Below are 26,427 nucleotides of genomic sequence, written 5' to 3' on the forward strand. Positions count from 1 at the left end.
GGGGGGGGCGGGGGGCGTTATTTGCCTTGTTTTGCAAACTGTACAACGTGCTTTGTGGAGTACAATGCTTTGAATTCCTGGTTTGTCAGTTTGAACGTCATTAAGAGCCAAAAATAGATATCTGAACATTTGCTCAGCTTGGGACAGCGTTGAAATGAACTCCCCTACCTACGCTCAAATCTTTTTGAAGTCTATACAGACCATGCATATTTTCCTTTTGGAAACAGCTGGTAGAGATGTAGACAGACCATCTCATCCCCTTTCACAGAAAAAGATAAATAAATCTCCCCTTTTCCCATGTTTAAAAAAAAAAAAAATCTATTCCCTGCTGCCAGAGAGAAAGACTTTGCCTCTTCCAGTACCACGGATATATGCATAAACAAAGACATTTCGCGTGCTGTTACGAAGAAATAAACAATTTCCCTAACCCCGCCTGTCACACAGAGAAAACAATCATACCTTCTCCCACCCACATGCACCTAATCTCTTCCCTTCACTGTAGCAGAAAGAAAGCTTTGTCTTCTTCAATATCCCCCCAGACATCCACCCCCACTCCCGGTGTCCCCCTTGGCTGCCAGGTGTATAAATGCTGGTTTCAGATTACTTGCAGTATTTTCCCATCACTTTTCCTAGTAGCACATGCACATCAAAAGTATCCAAATGTCAAATGCTGTGATACTGTTAGTGTTCTTTGTGAGATACCTTAAATGTTTCAGGAATAGCAAGAAAAAGATACTTTGCTAGTTAGTCTAAGGAGGGGAAGGGGGAAAAAGCTTTTCACATTCAAGCTAGGTAAGGAAAACTGAAGTTGGTATCAATTATCTTTTTGTAGGGCTTGCAGGAGTTCTTCATCTTAAATGATATGTCTTCTTTGACTGTCAAAGTCACAGATGGCTTAACGCATGTTCTGGAGTTAGTTACACCTAAACACTTAGGTAGAAGAAAGCTGTCTGAGTGTCCTGTTTCAACCCCTTTACAGTCAGGTATACCCATTCACAGTATGCCTTCCACAACTTGTTCAAACAATCTTGGACCACTGTGAATACTATATGAAAAACAGAGTTAGTCTATCACATAGTAAACAATCTTTTAATTAAGTCAGTGGGAACACATTATATTGGTACCTGTCCAGCTATTCCCTTTCTAAAACTGTCTTGTAAGCTTTCTGCATTAGTCTTTAAGCCTCAGAGTGGTTGTGCTGGTTTGGGGTGCCCTAGAGTTAATTTTCTTCATAGTAGCTACTATGGGGCTATATTCTGGATTTGTGCTGAAAACAGTGTTGGTAATACAGAGATGATTATTGCTGAGCAGGGCTCACACAGAGCCAAGGCCTTTTCCACTTCTCACCCCACCCCACCAGCGAGCAGGCTGCGGGTGCACAAGGAGTTGTGAGGGGACACAGCTGGGACAGCTGACCCCAACTGACCAAAGGGATATCCCAGACCATATGACATCATGCTCAGCATATATAGGTGGGGGAAGAAGAAGGAAGGGGAGGACGTTCAGGGTGATGGTGTTTGTCTTCCCAAGTAACCATTATGCGTGATGGAGCTCTGCTTTCCTGGAGATGGCTGAACACCTGCCTGCTGAGGGGAAGTACTGAATATCTTCTTTTGCTTTGCTTGTGCACACGGCTTTTGCTTTACCTATTAAACTGTCTTTGTCTCAGCCTACAAGTTTTCTCACTTTTCTCATTCTCTTCCCCATCCCACTGGGAGACATTGAGCAAGCAGTTGCGTGGGGCATAGTTAAACTGTGACAGTGGGCTCGGGCCTGCCAAGATGCCTCTCTATTGCTCCATCTCTTTCTCTATTGTAGTCCATCCTGGCATCTGCTGTCAAGTATAGTATCTGATGGAGTCTGAAGTGGAACTCAAGATGAGGGCAAGCTCATCTTGATTCCTTCTGAATGCAACACAATAAATGTAAATTTAAAAGCCTCTTTTGTGAAGGATTTAGGTTGATAAAGAGGAGGAACATGCTAATGTAATTGTAAAATACCTTGACTGCAAATAGCAATGCCTTTACCAGCCTTCCTCAAAACCATAGTTGCAGATCTGCAAAGAGAAGACAGCAAAGCCTAAATACTCAAAGAAAAAATAAAGATTAATTCTTTTATGCCAAGTGTTACAATGAGGAATTTGAACTATGTACCTCTGAGTGGCCACAAAACTTTCTTCTTTCTGATACCGGCCAACTGAACATATCAGCACTTTCCAGACCAGTACTACACAAGATGAGATCAACAGACTTCTGTTCCCAGGACAGAAATAAGTATTAGGCACCTGACAAGAGAAGATATACAGTGCTCAGAAATCAGGGAGCACAATAAATCGGGGTTTTCTTGGTCCTTTTTCCTGCTCCCTCAGCTTTTCTTACCCACATGTGTGAACTAACCTGTAATGACAAAAGATTAGTCTTCCCTTTCTTGCAAACAAATCTACTGAGTGTTCAGGAGTGTCAGGCTACTTAGATTCATAGAGTAGTCTGGGTTGGAAGGGGCCTTTAAAGGTCATCTAGTTCACCCCCCCTGCAATGAGCAGGGACATCTTCAACTCAATCAGGTTGCTCAGAGCCCCATCCAGCCTGACCCTGAATGCTTCCAGGGATGGGGTAACTATCACCTCTCTGGGCAATCTGTTCCAGTGTTTCACCACCCTCACTATAGAAGATTTCTTCCTTATAGCTAGTGTAAATGTAGCCTCTTTTGGTGTAAAACCACTACATTTTTACATTACATACATTACATTGTTGCAACTGGCCCTACTAAACAGTTTGTCCCCATCTTTCTTGTAAGCCCCTTTTAAGTAGTGACAGGTTGCAATAAGGTCTTCCTGGAGCTTTGTTTTCTCCAGGCTAAATAACACCAACTCTCTCAGCCTTTCTTCATAAGAGAGGTGTTCCAGCCCCCTGATCATTTTTGTGGACCTCCTCTGGACCCACTCCAACATATCCAACAGGTACTTGCAAGGGGCTTGTAAGGTAGTGTCATCAAAGCACTTGTTTTTAAGAGAAATAATCTGAAAACTTTCTTTCCAGATGGGTACCCAAACAGACCAGCAGGCTGGAAAGGGCAAACTCAGTGGGACACAGGCAGTACTGGTTCTGCACTGCAGCAGTGGAGGTGCAGGTGGGATCAGAAGGCTGCTTGCTGCAGCTATCTTGAAGGGGCTTAAGTTGGGCTGTTACAGATATCATCCTCCTGTGATAAACTGTACAAAGTGTTCTAGAACAAAAATTAGCAACTATTTGGTAAAAATAAAGTGGTTAAATCACAACCATTGAATGAGAAAATGAAAATTCATTAAAAAAAAACAAAAAACCAAAAAAAACAACAAAAAACCAGAACCAGAATAGTCTAGAATAAAACATGTTATCTGTAAAACCTTGTCTAAAAGTATTCCTGCCCACATAGTACATTAAAATGCATTGTTGAAGATAATGTGCTAGCACAGTGAAGAGGGATATAGAGCATGCTGTGTTTCTTGAGCATTCAATCAGGGCCCTTGTGACCAAGACAGATATTAATTTCAAGCAAACTCTGAGCAGTTGCTGAGATCTGTTTGCCAGGCTGCCTTGGGATCCAGTTCGTATCTAGTTGTCCTGATAGAACATTGTACCTCCTTAGCATCACTGGGAAATCTCTCGTGCCAGTCCTCTTACTTCTCCAAAGTGGATGCTGGTTAGACTTTAATTACATGGGGCTTTGGTATGTAGTTGGATGAGAGAGGCTGGCCAGTCAGTCACACAGCATCTCTGCCACTGTGGTATTAGCAAATGCTTATGTGGTCAGACACTAGGGAATTCCTCAGAAGCCATGCATGTCCAAGGCTGCAGCAATGACTTTGGGGGCTCCCACAGTGATGGGTGCAGCGGTTGCTCAGCACCTTGCTATGCTTTGACTTCTCACAGGGTGCAGCAAACTATTTTGGCTGTAGATAAATGACCACTAGGTAGAGCAAATACGAGGATCCTCAAGCATGTGATGAGCATGGAGGATGTGGTCCTTAGGGACATGGTTTAGTGGTGGACTTGGTAGTGTTATGATTGGATTTTATGTTCTTAAGGGTCTTTTCCAATCTAAATGATTCTATGATTCTATGAAAAGGAGAGGCAAGACAAGCCTAGAACAAAGGAAGTTAAAATGTGTTTTTCTGCCACCCTCTCATCCTCTCATACTAAACAGAATTTGCATAAAAAGGAGAATCTGTACGCACTCCCAACATCTTTTAAAATGTTCTAGGACCTAAATAATTTAAAAATATATTAATTTTCCCATTGTGAAGCAGGCTTCAGATGCTGAGCTGGAGACACCGATACACTTAGGGTATGTCTCGCCATCAATTAAACATAGGTCCAAGCCTGTCGTCTCATCCAGTAATCTGTATTTGAAAAGTAAACCCTTAAGCCCAGTAAGTGGTTGCCTCAGGAGGGCCTGAACACAGTCAGCACCAGGTTCTCATTAATGTGTTGTGGATAATTTAGGCCTGAGCATGACTGTGTACACTACAATGTGGTCTTTTCAGCAGATCATGCTGAGAACAGTGTAGGCACTTCAAAATACAGCAACCTACAAATGCTAGCATTGCAGATGGAAAGCACACAGGTCACGGCTTGACTAGCTTTCAGACATGTACTTCCCTGATTGGTACATGTGTAAGGTTTGCAACTCCATCCTCTCCCCCCCCCAAAAAAAAAAAAAAAAAAAAAAAAAAAGTCTAAAAGTCTAGCAGAACATCACCTGCAGCTTAGGATAAAATTGTATTTCAATACAATTATAAAAAAATGAGGTTATATATTCAGAACAAGAATGCAGAGAATCACTGCTACAAATCAGTTTGCTAGTATATATTCATATTGACATGAAGGTATATGAAATTAAACTTGCTTGACAGGTTCAGACGTTTGTTGGCCTTTATTCCAGTGCATGTTCTGTTGAGGCTCAACTTTATGCTGTGTTCAAGGGTTTGCTCTTTCTGCTGTTTAAGAACACAAAAGCCACCACTTCTATTAGAGTATTAAGACACAACAAAGGCTGTTTTTAGTGGTCAGTGAGTATACCCTGAAGAGATACTCTGTGATCCTATGAGCCCGCAAGCCTAGGAGCAGTTTTTTATTCTTACACTATTACATCTATTTTACAGGAGATTATCTCACAATACATTTGTATTTTAGTGCTGGAAAATTGCATATTAAGAAAATGCTTTCCCTTTTCACCAGACCATGCCAATGTTTCTAAGTTTCTGTATTATATGTTTTTTATATGATTTCTGGATTCTTACAGTGTTAATATTCATTAGGACATTATTACTTTGTGTAAGCTCCCAGCATGTATAATGGGAGGAGAAAGGTTCCTGTTTTCCTGTCTCATACAGTGGAAGCAATCCTGATAGAGTCAGTGGAGTAGCATTAATATAAAACTAATCTCATGGAAAAGGCCTAATGGTGACTGATTCTTTTCAGCTGCTGGCACACCCTTCTTTATGTACTCAGGAAAAAGTGAACCTCTGGAACAAGAAAAGAAGAAAATGATGTATGTGTCATTGGCCCTTCTTCTGTGGACCCTTCCTACCTCATCTGTGAAGCTCCTCCATTCCCCCAGCTATACAAACAAGGGAGATGTGATAATTACACACATAATTGAAAACTACTGGCTCTCATGTTGCTTGAATGTTAGTCTTTTCTAAAAAAGTCCTATAAAACAACTGTTACTGCAAGTTTAGTACGCAGATGATAGTTAGGATTTCTACCAAACTATTTCAGAGAGCAACCGCAAACTTAATCCTTGTGTCATTATCTGAATTCGGTTTCCTTTTCTTACCATCTTGAAAATCAATATAGAAACTCAGTGTAATCTTTCTTGCACTCATTGTGTGGGCTACTCAGTTTCAAAACCAGCTGTTCATACACAGGGTTAGGCCCAGCTGTTGAAACCCTGGCAACTTTGGCTCATCCAATCCACATATGAAATGAAAGAGACTTAACTTTAAAGAGTTTATGGGAGTCAGTTACTCTACACAGCAGCATTTCGTAGAAGCTGGAATTTAATTTTGAGGTGCTGAGAGGTTTCCTCTACCCTGAGTCAGGGAGCCCAGTATCTCACAGGGTACACTAAAATTGAGAAATACATATCTCACTCACTTGTGACAAAGCTCATTAAAATAATTAAAATCACTGCTCTACAAAAGTATAAAACTGAGACATAATTAAAAGATAATGGGTCAGAGGAACTCAGAATCCAAAAAGAAGTCTGACCAAGTTCTTTTCCTCAGCCAGGCTTTCCCTGGGCAGAATTTATTAATAATAAAAGGAAAATGAATCATTAAGTCCCAGGGCCCAAGTGTTATATTATTAACTTGCATAATCTACTGTCAGGATTTACATGGTGACTTTTGAGTTAAACCATGAACCACCTGCTGAAAAGCAAATTTAAGGCTACATGCTGGGAAAGAACTTTCTCATTAAAATATAATCATGGTTTGTTAGGGCAACAAGAAAAGAACCAACCTGATGTGCTCAATTCAGCTTAGTGGGAACTGAAGGTATCAGACAGCTGTAGAGAGTTCTTCAGCTCCCCATTTCACAGGGTGTAAGACCTACATGGGAAACAGACTACCTCTGTTGAATGCAAATGCAAGAGGAGCCCCTGGCCATCTTTCCTAAGGATAGTACGTACAACATACACAGTACTTTTGCTTCAGTAATGAGCCTCCTTACCCTTCTCCATTTATCTCAGGAGTCTAAAAAGTATTTTAAGTGAGTACGGTCAGACTGATATTTGAGTAACAAGAAGGGTTGTGCAGGCATGTATTTATACTGGGCAGGGAAAGTTAAGAGTGATGTCCCCAGTGCCCCCTTCAGTACCTCACTACTGGTCCTTCGGTGTGGAAGTACCCTAAGCTGCCCAGCCTCTCATTTAGATTGCTGTGTGAATGCTTGGTGGATGTGTGTATTCACATGCAAAGAGGGGGAGAAGAAAAACAGCAAATACATGATGTGAAAATGAAACAGATGCTTTAATACACTATCATCATTTATATTCTCCTTCTAAAGGAATAAATGTGCACATTAACACACAGTTCACAATCAATTCAGAAAATTGCAACTTAAAATCATTGTATAATTTGGAAAATTAAGTAAACAAAGGAGAATTCCTGCAGATGTTCTACAAATAGAGAAAAAGAAAAAGGAGACCCAAGGGAACACTTCAGTGTGTGTGCTACTTTATTAGTAAAATTAATGCCAGTGATTTCAAAAGGACCACTTGTGCACAGTTCCACCTGTGATTAGGATCCAGGCTTTAAATTATAGAATAAATTATTTACTTAGCTGTGATTTTAATTTTAATTTGCAGAAAGGCAGAGGTTGCTACCTACAGGTAACTCCCTAGAAATGGATTTGCTTGTGTGTGAAATAGGTAATGTTAAACATTTGGGGCTAGGTCTAGTAAATGCCTAGTTCATAAAATGAAACCACATGTGGCAGGAAAGATAGGTGCCAATGCTCATTCCAGTGCTTGGAGAAGTGTGCTGCAAAGTGGTGTCAAAGCAGACAGACAGGAACCACAGATGACTGGAATACCCCAGAGATTTCACCCTGCACAAACTGGTCAGCTCAAGAACATCTTCTGGAGATGTCGTCTGCCTATTCTTTCGAGAAAAAGAGACTGTCATCATAGAGTCCCCTTCTGTACAATAAACTATTGGCAAAAGCACTCATTTGTGAAAGTTCAGTACATTCAACCTTCACCCTCTGAAGGTGTGCAACAAACTACAAGCTGCTGAATCTGGAAACAGGAATTTATGACTCACTGGTCCAAAGAGACAGTGAGTTACAGAAGAGAAATTCAAGAAGAAAAGGACTGTTGCTTGGAGGTTAGACTTTAAAAGTGTTTTGTGAATGTTGCATACAACACAGTCATATTCTATCTCCCCAGTGATGCAGTGTACAAAAATTTTGTCAGTATTTGGAATCAGATTAATATTTTGAATTCACTGTGTAAAGGCTAATGATCTATTACTGTAAACAAAAAACACACTGAAAAACCAGCAGTAAAGGAAGACAATATAGAGTAGGAAGGATAACATGAAAAAGGTTATGGAAAGCCACACAGAAAAAAGTAGAGAGGATGAAGCAAAGAAATAAATCATAATAATTTTTTTTTTTTTCTGGCATTAAGTTCCTGGTAGTGTGACCTTTGTCGTTTTCTGTCTCTCTATTCAGTGCTGCTTCCACTTGTGCTCTCCTGTTTTAAGACAGCTCTTTGTTTCCTACTTCTTGTCTTTGCCCTCCTACATTGTCTTTCAGTCAGTGGGGAGGCTGCAGATGGACCACAGACCTGTACTGCCGCACTTTCTGGCCGGGGCTGTCCATCTCCTGACAAACTGTGCCATCACAGAGCTGCTCCCTTCCAGGAATCGAGTGCATGAAGACTGAAGTCCTACTATCAGCTAGGAGAAAGGAGAGATGCAAGTGTGAGAGGATCAGTGAACTTAAAGAGTGCTGAACAAAGTTCCAGGGGACTTCCCTTTATAGAAATAACTCACTGTTTCCTCTTTTCTTTCCTGAGGGCTCTGGGATAGTCCTACCCCTATGGCTGCAGAATTTGTGTCTGGGGCACTTAACCATGAGAGTAGCTGCAGCACAAGGAAGCACAGGGGAATGGGAATCCAGCTAGTGGCAGCCTATTGATGAGGGAATTGGGGCCCTGATAGGTAAATTTTAAAAAATGAATTTTCTGAGGAACTGACTTCTTAAAAGCTCATTAATTTAAAGTCAATCAGTTTTTGCTAAATCCATATTTCATTCTATCCCATTTTCCATTTATTTCTAGGTCCTTCCTTCTCTCCCTCCCAACTTGATAGATTTATCCAATCTGCAGTTGCAGAGATGAGTTCTTCCCATATGGTGAGGTCCTCCTCTTGCATTGTTATGCTTTTTATTGTCATGGAGGACTGACAGCCAGGTGTTTGTGGTTGCAATGACATCTACACAGTTAGCTTTCTGGATAAGATTTTCACCTTGCACTTAAATTGCTCAGTAAGGGACACCAATCTTCTTGTCACTGTGAGATAACGTATATAGCGTCATGGTCTCCACATTCCTGAGAAATGCCGTATTGCAAGTTGACAAAAATTCAGCGCTTCTGAACCCAATGGCACCTCAAAATGGCATGGTCAAAGGGATGAATTCCCTAACCGCTGGATACATAAAGATTTGTTCAGGCAGCAAAAAGATGTCATGGAAAGGAATGTGTGTCTCTTCTCCTGGAAGTTTTAATGGGGTGCCAGACTGGCGACTGCACCTAAATTGCAGTTTCAAAAATATGTACTAAATGGTCTATTTTTGAGACGTAACACTGTCTGTGTGTGATGTGAGTTATCACACAGGTCTAACTAAGGCATCTTCAGTACCTGGGGAATGCCACTGAACAGAGAGGTAATATACATCCAAAAAGAAAGTTAAAACATTTTCTTCAAAGCAAATGCTCCACCCTGGCTTTTTAATGAAGTAATTTAGTATAAATCTGTGCCACTAATTTTTTATTTTTGATAAAAAATTTTAGAGATTAAAGTCTCTATTGGCAAAATGCCAGAACCAGAAGAAGCAAACCAGAGGACCGGAGGCACAAGTGTTGATAAGAATGGAGCACACTTCTAAGGCTAGCCACGTTGAGCTTTTAAATTTTTTTTTTTTTTTTTTTTAAATTTTCTCTTTTGGCTTTTAGCCAAAGTTGTAGTTGCTGCTTACAAGACTTAAAGCAGAGATTCCACATTGCTCTGCAGCTTTTCCCAAATCCCGTAAGAAGAAAAAATCTTTTGGTTCATTTTCTAGTTTACCCATTGCATTCAGTTCAAAAGATCTTTCTCTTTTCAGACTAAAACATGGAGTACAAAGAAGTATGCACAGAGGAAAACCATTGCTTCAAATATGTACTTTTTTTAAAATGGAAAAATAAATTACCAAAACGTGTTGATCCCTTGAGAAGATAAAGCTTCTGAGTAAGTATTTCATTATGATAGCATTAGGTGTGCTGTAACAATAGCTGAATATGACAGATCCCACATGCTCACTTCTAGGGAGCTAATAGCAGTGGAGAGAAACTTGTTTGACAAGAAAGCCATTCACAGTGACCATCAACATCAGGCATGACACCTGACTGCTTCATGCTCTTTTCAGAGAAAGCCATAAATGTTTAGAGGTTTGCTATGCAGATTAGCACGGAGAAATAAACTTCCTCAATTTATTCTGACCTATCCTCATGAAAATATGAACACTTTCTTTGCTACTGTGGAGCAAAATGCCCCAAAATCTACATGAGAGGATAACCAGAGGATCAACAGAATATCTCAGCCATGAAACCTGACAATCTTCTAACACACCTCCAGTTGAGAAGAAACATTGGCTTGGGAAACAAACCCAAAAGTTAACCTCTAGTTAATCTCCCACATGGAGTTCTTTTCATCTCCCATCTTCCCCAAGCACTGTGATGTGAAGTCTTTGAAATGACAGTAGCTGCAAAAGACAGGGACTACATGCCCTAGGGACATGCTGTGGTTCCAGCAGCTGTGAGGAAGATATCGACTTACGAAACATCACTCAATGCTGCACCTTTGCCATGAGCATCTCATGGAAGAAGGTAGAGATAATTCCCAAAAAGCCAGCCATCTACAGTCAATGCACTTGCCAGTAACTTGTGTAAGAATTCTATCGGTTGCATAAACACCGATCTTACAACTCACTGATTAAAACAAAATTGCTTTGGCCATTCATCTATAAGCATAAAGCATCCTAAAATCAAGTGCCTCAATCAACTCTGGACATCATGGTTGTTCTTAAACATTGCCTTTTTTTCTGAGTATTGTTATATATTAACCAGAAAATAACACTGAGGTCCAGTTTTCTTTAAGAGCAGATTTAGAATGTGACAACTTTTGCTTTTGAAAGTAGATTGTTTTAGACACCTCTGGGCTTTGCTCTAAATATAAATCACCCATGCAGTAGGCTTGTCAGCTTAGGTCAGACATGTCATACAAGGGTTGGTTGGGTTTTGTGTTTGGGTTTTTTTTTCACCTAGATATAAGCAAACCTTCATGCAGAAACTTGAAAAACAACCAGACTACTGTCATCTTCAATTGAGAGAAAGAAACAGAAGCACTATGCTTAAGCACTTCTTTCCCATATGGCTCATAAAATGTCGAGACTGCCATTTTCCTCTCCTGAAGTGATTTTGAGGGTAATTTCCATTTTGATACAGATCCCAGGGAAGTAGATGGAACATCCTGACATTGGTTTTTTTCATAGCAGAAGAAGGACCTGGTATGGGACTGACTCATAAGTACCAGACATTATGGCAAACATGGAATTCTCTGTGCCCCAAATGGGAATGCTCAGGACCAGCACAGTCCTGGCAAAACTTTAAACAAATGTGTTCTTCATCCAGCTCTAAATAGGAAACATGACTTTGTTGTCGTTCCCAGTGATATTTCACAAGATGAACAAAATCACCTTTCTAAAATCCACATCTTTAAATCTCGAATCCGTGATTTGATATCCACTTCTTAACCATTGGTTCACAGCAATGTGCTTGCAAAAACTTAGCTTTGTATCTTTAACACTTTTAAGTCCTTTGAGACCCACAATAATTTCATCAGGACCCTGGGCAAGAACAGGTGTTGCAAGCCTCCATAGAACTCCCTTCTCAGCAGTGCAAGTCCAAGACAGGCCCTAACCTTTCTCCCACCCTCAACTGTCTGTGACTTTGCCTCCTCTGGCTGTGATTGCCCCCCTGAGGCTTTGCAGGATTTGATGCTGTTATAGACAGTGCTGTAAACCAGGAGGAGGGAAAGGATGTGGTAAGGAGAAGGATGTGTTGAGATTGAGAGGGAAACTAGGAAATTCAGTATTTGCCATGGCCTGTCAGTATCATGTCAGTGCACAATGTGGATGAGGAGGTGTGGACTGAGATAGATGGACATGCTTGTGGAGTAGAGCTTTGGGAAGATGGATCTCTTTGTGGGTAAATAGACTGTGCACTACAGTTAAGGTTTCTTGTTCTGTTTAGTAATACCAAGGAATCTTTGTTGGTTCCCACAGACTTTTTCACAACATATGGGGTACCTTTTTCATATGCAGTATGAAAGAATCTGGCAGGCACAAACAACTTCTTCTTCAAAAAAAATTATGACCTTGACTGCAAAAGAATGGGTTGATATCCTAAACACTACAAACTGTGAGAATAGGTCAGTGAGACTCATTCTCACTTTTGACGTGAAGGAAATGAATTATTTGGATCTCCAGGAATCTCCAGTCACATACAAGTGACACACAAAGTTGACAGCTCTATTTGGTAATTCAGATTCTCCTGTGGGTTTTGTCTTTCTAGCCCATCTGTCAAAAAGATACAAACCCAACACATCTAACAAGATGGTGAATGGGAGCAGTTATAGCTGTAGACAAGAATTAGTCAGGACTGTGCTACCTGGTGACTCTTATCTCCTCTCTGTTACCGTTTATTTAACCTTGGAAGCTTTCCTAATCAATGCTTTTTTATCAATCTTGTCCTTGTTCTGTATTTGAAGATTAGCTGAGATATCCTTAGTGTAACCAAACTATCAGCCAGATCTAGATCAACTGTTCTATTTTCAGCCCACAGGCATTTTTCTTGTTAGACAGCTGAGGAGCAGCTTCTGAATCTAGACTGCCTGCCTCTTCAAAGTTCACCTTGCACAACAGCATCTCAACTGCAAGCAAGAGAAAAGGATATAAGAAAATGCAGCTATTGTCAGAAATGGAGACAATTGCAAAAATGGGTCATGAGAGTGTTCTATAGCACAAGCTCTAAATCTAGGAAATGGGTCAAAATGTAAATTACCCTAGAACTCCCAGCATCTACCTGGGACAAGTGCCCATCAGCACTTGTTTCAACATACAGATTCATAGGTTTTAAGTTCAGATGGCTCTATGGTGATCATCTGGTCTGAAGCCCTCTTTAATACAAGCCTTAGGACTCACTAAAGAAAAATTCAGCTTTGGACTTTTCATCAGTACTTGAAATAGAGCATATATTTAAAAAAAAAAAAAAAAAATAAAAAAAAAATCCAGTGGTGGAGAATTCATCGTAAGCCCTGTGTGTTGAACTTCAGTAACTATCCCCGTTATTACACTTTGATTTTACTTCTGGTCTGAATTTGTCTAGCTTCAACTTCCAGCAATTATTTCTTGTCTGAAGCATTTTGTGTATGATTTGAGTGCCCTCTGTTACCAAATTTCACCTCCCCGCTTAGATTATCAAAGGCTTAGTCTCCCCCTGCATTCATGTCACATATCATTTGCGTGTGGTCAGTAGATAGAAAGTAAGATTTATGATGTATACATTCAATAAAAATAATAAGTATTTAAAGATAAATTAATAAAATGTTGCAGAACACATGTTTTTTTTTTTCAAGAATGGACATTAACAGTCCTCATTCCTAGATCACACAGGTGAGATTTTGCTTGCTGCCTGCAATTTGTGTTGTGATTGCTACTGTGTAGATCAACCTGACATTTCTACCCCTCAATCGCAAAAATCAGGTTGTTTTGATTCTTGAAAAAAAATACACATGCAAAAAAAAAAAAAAAAAAGCAAAAAGCACCAACCCAAAAAACCTCATTAAATTTGCCTGACTGCTAGATTATATTTCACCATCCATAGCAAAAAATAAATATGTAACTCAGAAAATAACAAAAGACACAAATCTTGCCTCCCAGAGCTATTAGCCATTTATTTCTGAGCATAACCTCATTTACTTTTGTAACTCTTACTTCAATTTAAAAAGAAATGTATGATATTGTAGTTAATTTCACCCTGATATCAAAGATAACTTACCTTGGCTTTACATGTAGCACCATGTAGCCGGAAAACATTATTTTATTTGGATAGAGTTATGGCAAAAGTGTTCATTATATTTTGCATGTGTACAAGGTGTTTTCCCTGAAACTTAGAACCAACTGATTCAATTCTGTGTCTCACATTTTTCAGGTTTGATCCTATTCAATTTTACTCTGGCAAGGATACTATACTACTCTTTCTAATGACAGTAGCATTGGAGGTTTTAGACACTACATTAAAGAACTCTCAGGTGAGAGGAGAAGCATTTCTCTCAGAGACCAAAACAGCTACAGAAAATACAAGGCAGAGCAAACCCAGGCCCAGTAGGTGTATTAGTGTAACTATTTTAATAGAATTTAATCTCCTGAAATCCTCTCTATTCTTTTGGATTAAGCAAGTTATGCTCAGGTAAAAAGTGACCAGTATGGAATTTCTTTTTTTTTTTTTTTCTGGATGATTCCAAAATACTTTTGGCAGTGCAACGGTAAATTAAAAAGTAATTAAATTCACTTGTTTGATGCTCATGACTGAACCATGAAAAATACATAAATTCTATATTGTGCAAGTTAAGAGTTTAGATGTATATTTCTTTAAATAATTTACCTCAATAGTGAAATAAAATCCTTGTTTGTACAAAATAAAGCATCTGTTTAATATCTATTTTATATAATATTTAGTATATTACAGTCACACTACAAATCTGTTGAGAGTAAAGGTATAAAATATGTGATGTACAAGTATGTAATTGGATGATGTATGTGGAAAAAATTTCAGCCAGTGAGGGGAAAACAAATCTTTCCAAACAGCACAGGGGCCACCAGAATGTAAATCAGAATGCGTTTAAGTAGATAGTATGTTTTTGTGGATTTTTTTCCATTGCTTTTGGAAAAATCTCTGTACAGCATTGAGGGAGATGTAGCTAAATAGAAATACCAGGATATGTGAAAAAAATTTTCTGTAGGCTTATACAAACTAAGAACAATCAAGCAACAAAACCAGTGAATATTTACCCTCCGTGCTTCCAGAAGCATTTTTTTAATGCTGAATAAAAGAAGGGTAAAATACAAACCCAAGTGCTTCACAGGTGAAAAATAGATTAACACACCAACATTTCTTGCCAGTATTTGTGAACATGAATGGGACCAGACAAGGTACACTAAGGCCACTTCACATGACTTCACGCAACCATAGCAGTGAGAAAGAACCTCACGGAGGCTATAATCGTTATTTGTGCCCTTATTGAGACATCTTTTCACATCTAGGAGAGAGGTTAACATCAGTGGGAGTTAGGCTTGTGAGCATCTACAGGTGTACTAGGGAAACGTGGATTAAAGTAAGATGTGTGAAGAAGAGAAACAAATGTGCATATTACAAAAAAATTAATTTCAGAGCAGGTAGTTACAAATTAATAATGTGGTATTGTCTATTCAGGCATTTACTGGAAAATAAAAAAATCAACACCGTATCCTGATTGCTCTTTTCCTATCAATGGGACGGGCATCAGCAGACCTGCAGATCCAGACAGGCAGTATCGTCTGTTTAGCTTCCCACCAGAGCTTGTCACATCTTGGGGTGAGGCTGAGAGCAGGAACGGAGCACAATGCATGCTAACACACCAAGGGGGGGTCCTCATCTCATGAGAAAAAGATTCCAAGGTCTGCTGAGGGAGTCTCATGCTTGTTCTTAGAGGGTCTGAGTGTTTCTGTTTGAGCCTGGCCAGGTCTCATCAGGCTTGGCAGGGGAGTAACGCAGGGCTGGCCAGCCCTCAAGGTGTCCTAGGAGCATCCTGGCAGATGGGCATAGAAAGTGTCTGGGGATGTACTCCTTGGATAAAGACCAAAATATAGATGGGAGTTTCAGTGTTAAGATGCAGAGTTTGAAAGACCTTGTTTTATGACAGTACACACACCAGACTTTCTGATACAAGATGTATCTGGATAGGAACCTCAAGATGGGGGCACACCAAGGCAACCATCCTTGTTATCCAAAGGTATATACATGTTGCTTGACTGGTGGTGTTACCTTCTGTGGCACATAGCAGGTTCCCCTCCAATGTACATGGTGATGAGCTCTGATGGTTAATACTCAGGTAAAAATCTGTTCTGCACTTCTGTCGTCTTGTCTGTTTTGGTTGGGTAGGAAGAGCAGAAGTTCCGCTTAGTGTTGGGATAGACCTAATGCTTTGGCCCAGAACACTTGTATATCATCCATGGAAGAGGTAGATACAGTGTGGCCCTAAAATTAGAGAAGCATAGGGTAGACATCAGAATATTGCATTTCAAAATCGAGAGGATCATGAGGGCACACTTAATAGTAGTGACTACCAAGGAAATCACTTCCATTTTATGTGTTAGTAAATTTGTTCAGTAACTAAGAGCTAGTTATACAAAAATAAAATCTGCCTGATTAAGCTATCACAGATACATATACAGCAATGATGGCTCAGCTTTAGGCCTCGGCTATCAAATCTCAAGGCAGAGTTTTTTCTCAAAAAACTCTGGAATTTCTTTCTCTTTGGATCTTCTGGTGTGAAAGTCTGTCAAGGTCAATCAGCACAAAGTGGCACCACTCCAGGAACCAACATGACTGACTGGAGCATGGTAGTAGTATGTTTGTCATTGGAAAGAGCCTGTTTGAACAATAATTGTAATTAGTTGTATAAAGCAAAAATGTTTGGTGCTACTATTAAAAGTTGGGTATAGGCAAAATTTAGCCTTGTGACTTTATGCAGCCCCTTTCTAGGAATGTCACAGTTACAGGCTATTGTGGATACCATCTGCTGAGAACCAGGTTCTCTCCAGATTCTTCTACATGAAATAATTTTAATTTGATTGCTTCTGGATTGCTGAACAATAATGCAAAATTTTGCATGGAATATATCCTGTATCTTCCCGATAGAGATCTGGGGTAGCTGGAGTTTTAGCTATCAGGAGCAGTAGCCTCTCTGCCAATGTTAGACATCTTAAATTTTGGTTCCCAGTATAAATTAATCTTTTATTGGTCTTCCCTTATCAAGGAAGACTCATAGGTACCTCACCAGTGCCTTTTTTTTTTTACTATGTCTAGTCTGGCTCTGAAAGTATAATAAATCAGGAAATTTCAAACAACAGTTTGAAGGAAAAGGTTGATTTATTTTTGTTTAGGACAGGGGCATCTTCCTTCTTGTGCTTCATGGGTGACATAAAATAGAGTATGCAAATCAAAAATGTTTCCAAATATAGCTCTGCTGTTGGCTTGGAGGTTCCTTGTGACACTAGAAAATGGCACTGCTTCCAGCACTATATGGATGACATAATGAAATGTCTTCCAGCTGAAAAGGTAGCAGTTCCTCACAGAATTAAATCTCCAGGATTAGAACAAATTTAGCAATCCTTTTTGTACGATAAAGCTGTTCTTAGAACACAGCCTTGATAAAATTGTACATTTTTTAAACTAATGAGAGGTTTTCAGTAGTCTAGCCTGGGAGTTTGGTATCACAGTATATATTTAGCTGGAAGTATTTTCTTCAGTAAAGCTGCCAGTTTGTTCATTAGCCCTGTGTTCACAAACCAGCAATCATTTGTTAAAACTTTACCTTTCTATTTTTGTGCATGAAGTTTCTGCCAAAGTTTTTGAAGACTGTTTTATCTCTCATCTGTCCTTTTCAGACTAAGCATATTGCATCAGAAGTTTGAGGTACATTTTCTGGGACAAGCTATCTGGGACGTTTCATTTCATTTAAATGTATTCTTCCAGTCTTATTGTCTTTGTACAACACCATGTAAATACATAATAACAGTTCTATATGAATAAGCAAAACACTATCAGCCATTTCCCTGTTATAATATCAATTTTGTAAAAGACAATTCTTTGGGCTGTTCAGCCTGTGCTCAGTATTTAAATGTGCTCCAATTGTGGACTGCTATACAACTTCATGACTTCTATGCACTGCTTCCACACATAAAGTTGTTACTGCTTCAGAGCAGCTGGTCATGCATGATTATAAGCAGATATAGCTCTACTTTCACCCTGTCTACAATCTTGATGTATCTGTCCTCTGCTGAAAATGAGTAATGCAGCTTCATGACAATTCAAGTGTCATCACACTGTGTTAACGAGGCCTTCATATTAGCATCAGGAGGAAATGTGTTGACACCTTGTTTACAACCATCCTCTGTGGACGTCAAGAACCAACTCTCCTTTCACTCACATCTATTTTACATTGGTGCAATTCCACTGGGTTTACAGGTACTTTTTCTTGATACCCATCTGAGAAAATAATCAGATTTGAAATTTGTCATCTCTGCTCATTCTGGATTTGAATGTTAGTTTAAGATCTCAGACTTGCAGAATGTTTTGAATGACTTTGTGCATAGTCATTTTAAATGTAAAAGTGTAAACATAATAATGTAGTTTTAAATGTAAAAAACCCCAAACTGTTTAAATGTATAAATGTAAGCATAATAAAGCATAAGCTTGATATTCATGTAAACCAACTTTTTTTATCCCTTTTTTTTGGTACCAATTTGGTCTGGCCTTCAAGTATGGGCTAGTTGTTTCAATTTTAAGTCCCTAATATGTCATTTTTAGGTTGAGATTTAAAATAATTTTTTTTTTCTCAGTGTTTAAAATCCGTTCTATTTTAAAAGTATTGCTTTATGGGTGATGTGCATCTAGAAATAAGCAGAAAAAATATAGATTCCTCTGTATCTCTGGTGTCACTGCTATCAGAAGTCTCTGGCTTCAGAAGCTTCAGCACCCATCAAGACATCCCCATTACCTGATAACCATCTACTTATAGTCTTTTACTCCTCAGTTGATCCCCGACAGACTGGTGATGCTCACTTAACTGCCTTAAATACCACTCCCACTCCCACTCCAGATTCTAGTTTCTGTCTTTCCTCTTTCAGACACTGTGTTTGCCAGTCACAGAAATCCATTACTTCACTGCTGCAAGTGTCCTCATGTCCTCATCTCTCTCTCTTATGTTGACTTTCCACATTCCCTCTGCTTTTCTCACACCTTCTTCACTCTTCTTTCGTCAGGCCTGTTTCTCTGTGCATTTTTTTCCCCTTCTTTTTTACTACAGCCATCCATGTCATTGCTGCAGTGTGGCTCTGGAGAGAAACTGTAATATTCTCCATTCCCTCACTCCTCCCCACAAGATTCTCTTGATTCTTCTACTGAAAAGAAATCAGGAGGGAGTGAAGGATAGGCAGCTGAACTGTAATCGCTACTAGCATGAGTTCATCAGCTTCATCTTTTCTGCACTGTTAATACCTCTATTATTTTCATCTGACTCATATAAACCATGCCTGGGAATATCATCTTCCTTCCACATCTTGCCAACCCCATCATCACCTCAGTATGATCCCTACTGAGGGTTTCCCTGTCCATTCATTCCACCACAGAAGAACTCTTTGATTTTGTTGACATCTCACTCTTGCCCGTGTTTCAATTTGCCTCTTCTCTCATTGTCCTTCCCTAGTGGCATAATAATAAAGTCCACCAGCTTCTACTATGCAAAAGCAAAAAATTGCTTTTTCACTTCTCTGTGCCCAGTCAGGAATGCCGAGGGAGGAATTTGCACAGCTTTTGCTGCAGCCTCCTACTCCTATCCCCAGCTTACCCCTTTGCCAGCTCCTCCTCCAGCAGCCAGCTTTGCCACGCAGGTCAGGACGGTTCCTCCTGCTCTGAAATTCCTCGCTGCCCTCAGGCATCACAACCAGAAATTCACTTATGGCTCAGGGGACTGAAAATATCTGCTTACACATAAATATGTACACAGACACACACTCATGTATATAAACGTGTGTATATATATATCTCCATGTGTTCATAAGCATATCTACATATATATGTATATATTCTTGCATGGAAACAACTGATGTCCTGGTTCTCTTGTTTTCCTCCCTAGGGCATGTTAGCATGGTTGTTTTAAGTGCAGGAATGACACACAAGTTTTACCTGCCTGTTTCAAATATTTATTGGAGGAAAATTACACTTTTGCATGTGAGTATGTATGTTTGCATCATACAAACTTAACTGTAGCTGATTTTTTCCAAACCCTTTCCATGTCATGTATCTCTCTCATGCTTAACATTCTTTGACACAGGGCTTGGCTTTTCATACCTGTGGGCAGCTCAGAGAGGCTTCAAAGCCTACTGGTACTGGCAAAATATGTTTTAAAACTAAAATATACCTCAAAATATAACCTTCAAGAAGAATTAATGCAGATAGCTTCTGGGGTCCTGGGCTTTTCAGAACACTCACTACTAGGTGGAAAAAAAGCCCAGCTGAATATATTACAAGTGTGTTAAATGCAGCTTTCAAATTGTTGTGTCATGGCCAACACGCCGTAATTTTTCACAGACGTTGCTGTGCTGTGGGAAAGAAGGAGGAACACAGATGAGCATTTCTTTGTGCAGGAAGCGGGGTGTTTCTCAGCAGCTCTGTCCTCTAGGCTGCTTGCTCACAAGCTTGACTCCTTGCCTGAGGCTGGCAAGAGGCAAGTCTCCTTCTCTTGCTTTTCTCGATTTCGCTCTCCCACATCTCTACAAATCCACTGAGGAGCTCCACCCCTGCATTCTCACGCTTCTTACTGTGACTATAAACAGCACCTTATTCTCTGCCAAATCAAGTTATCTGCATAGGTCATTTCAATCTAACTTTTGTGCCAAACCCATTTTAATTCAGCTAGAGTATTGGCAACAACCTTTTTCCTTTCCTTGGACTGCAGGAATGCTGCCCAAAAAATATCTACTATTTCAGAAACGAGAAATGACTTAATATTAGAAGCCTGATCTCTAAACGGATGACTACACTGGGGAAACTGCTTGTGTTGGGGAAACTGCTTGTGTTTTTCCCTTGGCTGCACAATCTTGAGCTTTGTCTCCACTGGATCTTAATCCACCAGCATCAAGGTTTCTGTATTAAATACCTTGTGTAGAAACAATTGAGATCACGATCAGTATCTCTTTTCATTGGCCAAAATCCCAAAACAGACTAGGACTTGCCCAAGACAGCTTATTAGAAGCCTATACAAGGGCCCTTTATCTACCAAAGCCAGAAGAAGAAGAAGTAAAAATCTATTTTTAAAAGACCAATTCAGTTCTCCTGGGTATAACCTAGAGCTTGCAGATATGACCCCATCATAACTGATGATTTCATGCATCTTCAAAAAAGCCCTGATGAATAACTTGACTCATTTCTGCTACCTCCAAAGCAGCTCTGTCATCAGAAGAGACACTCCCTTTTGGCAATGAGAGTCTGTACAGTTGCAGTTTAATAACTGGCACATAGTTCTACCCTCTTAAACCAGAACAAGAAGGGGACCCCAGGGTTACAGGCGACTGTATACTTGACTTCTAAAGCAGCCTGTGCAGAGGGCAGAAAGTTGTGTGTTTGCACACTTGTAGGTCAGCCTTATACTGAATGGTGCACCTTGACCACCTTATTGAGATGATCCACACTTCTGCTCCTCTCTCTTTACCTGTTTTTGTTCATCAGCATGTCCTTTTGCATCTGTCATCTATTTTTTACATGGGCTGCCAGCCATGAATGCCCTTTTGTCTTGTCTGACTTTCCCTGCAAAGGTCCCTGTGACTTCTTTGTTACAGCTATCACACCAAGAGCCCAAACCAGATCTTTTTTATCTCCAATCCACTGCTGTAAATAATTAAAAGGATAGTTCAGGTGATCTTTCTGCCAATGGTTTTAAGGTTTTTAAACAATTAGGAGCCACTCCTTGAGCCTATAGTTAACTTATACAATCAATTCTTTGTCATTTCTCTACTCATTCCACCTTTGTCGTATGCTCCCCTTCTTCAAGGTCATTTAAAAGCCTGAGGGAGGGAGAAAATTATAGCTTCTCACAGGTGGTTTTAGTACTTGGGAGGAGGGGATCCTGGTTATGTACAAGGCTTGTGCTCTTATAATGCAAGTCAGTCAGATAAAGAAGTACTGGTGATAATAAAGAACACGGTATGAGAGAGACAGTAGTGATATCTGGGTGGTATTTTGGATGCTTCTGCTTTCAGGTATGAGCAATCTGAAGGTGCCAAACAATTGCAAGGTCATAGCATAAGGTCATGAAGGGAAATCGAGGTAAAAGCTCTAATAGAACAATGTTTCCAGGAATCTTTATGACATGGAGAACTCGAGGGTCAAAGACAACCCATAGCCAGGAGACACAGGAGACACAGGAGACACAGGCATGCCTTGTAATGTGAACTTTCAGGAAAATGCTGTGTGTCCCTGCAGGAAACTCTTGCCTTGGGGAAGGTCAGCAGAGACAATGCACACAGATTGCCAGTGAAGAAGAAAAGGAATTAGTTATTATAGCTGAACATTTGGATTTTTTTTCAGGGCTTTAATATGGAAAACCTTAGATGATCTTAATTGTTGGACCCTGACAGGCTGCTTTAGACAGAAGCTGCCAGTATGACCTCTTCTGAACTGGAGGAACCATATTTCACTCTGTGAATTCTTGAAGTGTTTTGTAGGTGTGCAATAAATCAAGGAATCTCAGGTTTTAAGTTTAGCTTCAGGACAACTATCTGAGGCTCACAGTTCAAAAAATTGATGCATGGTTATATTTCAGACCTTAGCAACAAACACCCAAGAACTTGGCCACTGTTCAGATTAGAGGCCTGTGTGTTAAACTGTTGGATTACACAGTTGATGTTTTGGCAGTATGCCGAAGAAGGCAAAATTTAAGTGAAATTAAAAAAGATCACTTGTTCAACTGACTGATACAGTTAACACCAGCAGGAAAAATAAAGAACAGCAACTCACATTGGAGTTAGGAAAATGGCAAGTTAGAAAGTAATTGGATAAACTAGATGTGTTCAGATCGCCTGTGCCTGGTGAAATCCACCCCAGAATAGTGAAGGAGCTGGCTGAGGCAGCCTTAAAGCGACTTTCAATTGTTCCGAAAGAATTGCAGCCGAGCAGTGAGCATCCACGAGACTGAAAGGGGGCAAGGCTAACACCTACTCATAGGAAAAAGTGAACAATTAGACTCTTTGTGACCATCTCAAAGAACACGAAGTGGTGAGTAACAGCCGAGATGGATCCGAGCAAATCTGATCTAATCCAGTCCGAACAACCTAATTTCACATGATGAAAAATGGACAGATTACTGCTGCTTCTCAAACTGCTGTCAGCTGAGCATGTGACATATGCTTGGCCCACCTCATTTGCCAAGCAAGCCTATGTCTACAAATAAATGTATTAATTGATGTATTTTTCTTTGCAATTTGTGGGAGGTAAAAAGACACAGAAAGAACATCTGTTTGGATTTTTTTTTTTTGAGAACAGAAGTTTTTCCATCAGTTGCAGCAAAGAGAAAAGGAATAACCTGATCTCCACATACACTATTAAAAAGAGACAATAGACAAGGCAATAATCTTAATCTGCAACTAAAAAGAAATCATATTATAAAGAATAAAACTGTCTGATCTTAAGGATAATTTAGTGTTGGCCTAGATTATGGAATTGCCAGCCATCACCTGAACTCTTTAAGAACTGATGAGACAAACACCTGCTAGGAATCACATAGTTATTCCTCATCCTTCCACTTTTATTTTTTGTGGTTTTCTTAGAAAGACTTCTGGGCTCTTCTAGTGCTAGTAAAACAAAAAAACCCTTCATTTGTCTGAGGAGTGAGGTGCCCTGCAGTTTGGGGCAACTAACTACCGAAACAGATAACCTAGGCAGTATTTCCTGGCCCTCTTTCCTAGGTTCAGTTCCCAGTTCCAGCCAGTTCAACTTCCTTTTGTTTTCACTTCTGCAGTGTCTAAATCTGTAGTGTCTGTCAGCCCCATGCCATGCAGAACGCTGTGTTTAGGGCCACTCTGGTGTTCAGCTATATGATGAAGAAGGTAGAAGGAAGAGGGATTCAATGTACTGTAACACCTGAGGGACACAACATTCTATCAGGTAAGCACTGACCTCTGGCTGGACTGGTATCCTCCATGCACATTCAGCAAACATTGCTTTATAAAGCTCTCTCTGCTGTAGGGGTGCTGCTGGCAGGACAGGGCAGCTCCTGTTGGGCACCAAGCCTGTGGGTGGAAGCTCGATGTTGTCACCATGCACCTTCAGCATTAGCTTCTTTAGATGTTTTGTTGGGCCAAGACAGCTAATGAAAAACCGGTCTTGTAAAGAATATAGCCAAGGCAGCTGTAGAGACTGAGTCAGCAAATTTGCTTAGTCTGATACTCATTTTCCTCCCCCATTATGAACTACTTTACCCCCTGCAAGGTTAGTGTATTGTTTTTTATGGAGCAACAGGCTCAGTTGGAGACAGGAACTCAAGACAGGGGATGATATGACCCTCTGGGGGACAAACCTAACCAATAAATATACGTGGCAAAAATTTGATCTTTTGCGTCTATCCTTTATTTTGCTGGGCAAATCTTTGTAAAATCAAATCCTCTCTGCAGGATTAGCTAGAAACAGTCTCTAGATTTGAGTGCTTCTGTGTCCCACAGGAAATTCCAGTGAGAGCAGTGCAGCTTCTTTCCTACTAATTTCAGCTGGAAATCAGATTGTAAAACAAGTAATCTATTTAAAATTAGTCTTTGCAGATTGGTCTTCCAGCAGAAAATAATAGAAGCAAGAGTAATCCACAGAGACCAGCAAAGATTCCTGTGGAGTCTGGTAGAATTTCCATTAAAGAGATGACAACTGTCCTGAAGAAGCAGTCACCGTCTTTGGCAGAGAGAAGCTCATATTACGAGTGCAGCCCTATCAATTGCCAAACAGATAGTTCAAAAAGAGGGGTTAGTGACTGGTGTTTAGGTGACAAGTGGTGCTAAGGAAGCTGGATAGAAGTGTTTTTAAAAAGGGAAATTGAAAACATGGAACAGGCTGTGGGAAGGGGAAAACCTGAAACAGGCAATGCTGATCAGCAGTAGGCAGAAATAATGATGTATAGAGAGGTGAGAAATGCCAAGGAGAATGTTAATTTTCTGTTGATTGAAGTGTACCTGCAAAGGACAGCCTCAGTAACCCCTTCTGGCCCTTACATGTTCCCAGGTACCGGTAAACTTTTCCCTCTGAACTCATTCACTGTCTTAGAGATCATTCTCTTCTTCTCTTCTTCTGTCTTTTAAATTGTTTTCAGAAGGTTTCCCTGAAGGGTGCTCAATCTATCAGTGTCATTTATACTATCTACAGGGAAAATCAGAGTGCGAACAGCTGCTTCCACTTGTGTAACGTTCCTCTCTTTAGGCCTTCTGCTGCTGACCTCTACAGTATGTGTCAAAATTTGAAATATTTATACATTGGAGTGACACTGTTCTTCTAATTAGTGCAAATGATGTTCCATGTCTTTCATAGCATCTCCTCCAAGACAGCATATGTGATCAGCCTTAGTAATAAATTTGTTCTCTCTCCCCACTTCATTCTGTCCTCCTTGCCATGCCTAAAGTTGGTTTTATTCTTGGCTGAAACCCCTTCCGTTTAGCACTGTCACATTTACTGAGTATCTTGGAGTAAAACTTGATCATGTTCTCTCCAGGGAACCAAGTAAATGTCTTTATAGCAAGAGTATGGCTAAAGCATGAGGACTAGTACAATACCTTCAACCCAGTTAAGGTTGAAGCCATGCTATTGAATTTATTTAGAATGCCACATCTCAGATGCTGTTCCTCTGACAATGATCTGTACAACAGTGAGCAGGACAGGTTGGAAGTAAAAGCAAAGTAAGCAGCTGTGTTAGGCCTCGTGCTCTGGAAGAAGCTCAAAGACCTGCACCGATTTGGCATTTCATGAGCTGGAGCTTGATTTTTCTCTGTCTGTAACTCAGAACCTGGATGAAGTCTGTCACTCTTGGCATCCTGGAGCTCTGCTCCTGAAAACTTGGAACCCTGTAAACTCTGTCATCGACCCTGAATAAAATGAGAATCGGCTTAACACTGCCAGGTGTCATGGGTAATATTAAACTGTCATATAACTCCCCAGAAGGCCAAGAGAGAAAATAAGCAGATCTGAAATGGATGCTATTCCAGCTGCTCACTGAAAAGCATTTCGTAACACTTTCCTCAACGCTGTAAACATAAAATCCTTCTGCCAGTAACCCTTAGAGAGAGCTAAATATTCTTATGCCCAAATGAGTAAATTGAGGCACAGAGGACTGTGATCTCTGGAGAGGGGCAATGCTGGAGAACAACTCAGCAGTGTCCTTCCAGCTACCTGCTCTGAGCACCCCATGTACATGATCTGCTCTTGGGGCCTCTGCTGCAGCTTGGTGTGAGGGATGGGAGCACCAGGCTGGATTTAGACCACCTTGATTGTCTGGTCCCCAGGGTGTTCCCAAGGCATAGCTTAGAGCAGCTCTGTCACTATTCCTACACATTGGCATCAGCTTCCCACTGCCCCGGACAGGCAGTGCTAGTGCCCAGGGTTGGTGGCGACAGACTGGCATTGCACTGCTGTGAGATAGACAAGTTTTGCTGTTCCAGTTCAGCATTATGACAGCACAGAGGTTGTCTAGAAGCTTTCTGCTTCTAGACCTTTCATTCTGCTATGGCAGAAGCATATGGGGCCATTTGGATGCTGTTTTATAAG

The 26,427-nt window shown here is 40.3% G+C and overlaps 1 protein-coding gene across 1 annotated transcript in view; it reads right to left on the reverse strand.

Annotated features, from left to right (window-relative positions):
* DYRK2 (dual specificity tyrosine phosphorylation regulated kinase 2) overlaps nucleotides 1–20,237 on the reverse strand; it is a 30,873-nt gene extending 10,636 nt beyond the window's left edge. Inside the window, exons 1-2 of the mRNA XM_026868091.1 lie at nucleotides 20,222–20,237; nucleotides 5,871–5,877 (exon numbers count right to left, since the gene is read on the reverse strand). The gene's annotated coding sequence lies outside the window, so the exon portion shown is untranslated. The remainder of the gene's footprint in view (nucleotides 1–5,870; nucleotides 5,878–20,221) is intronic.
* Between the last annotated feature and the right edge of the window lie 6,190 nt (nucleotides 20,238–26,427).

This window comes from Athene cunicularia (assembly GCF_003259725.1).
Source record: "Athene cunicularia isolate RWA chromosome 1 unlocalized genomic scaffold, athCun1 chr1_part2, whole genome shotgun sequence".
NCBI classification, from domain to species: domain Eukaryota; kingdom Metazoa; phylum Chordata; class Aves; order Strigiformes; family Strigidae; genus Athene; species Athene cunicularia.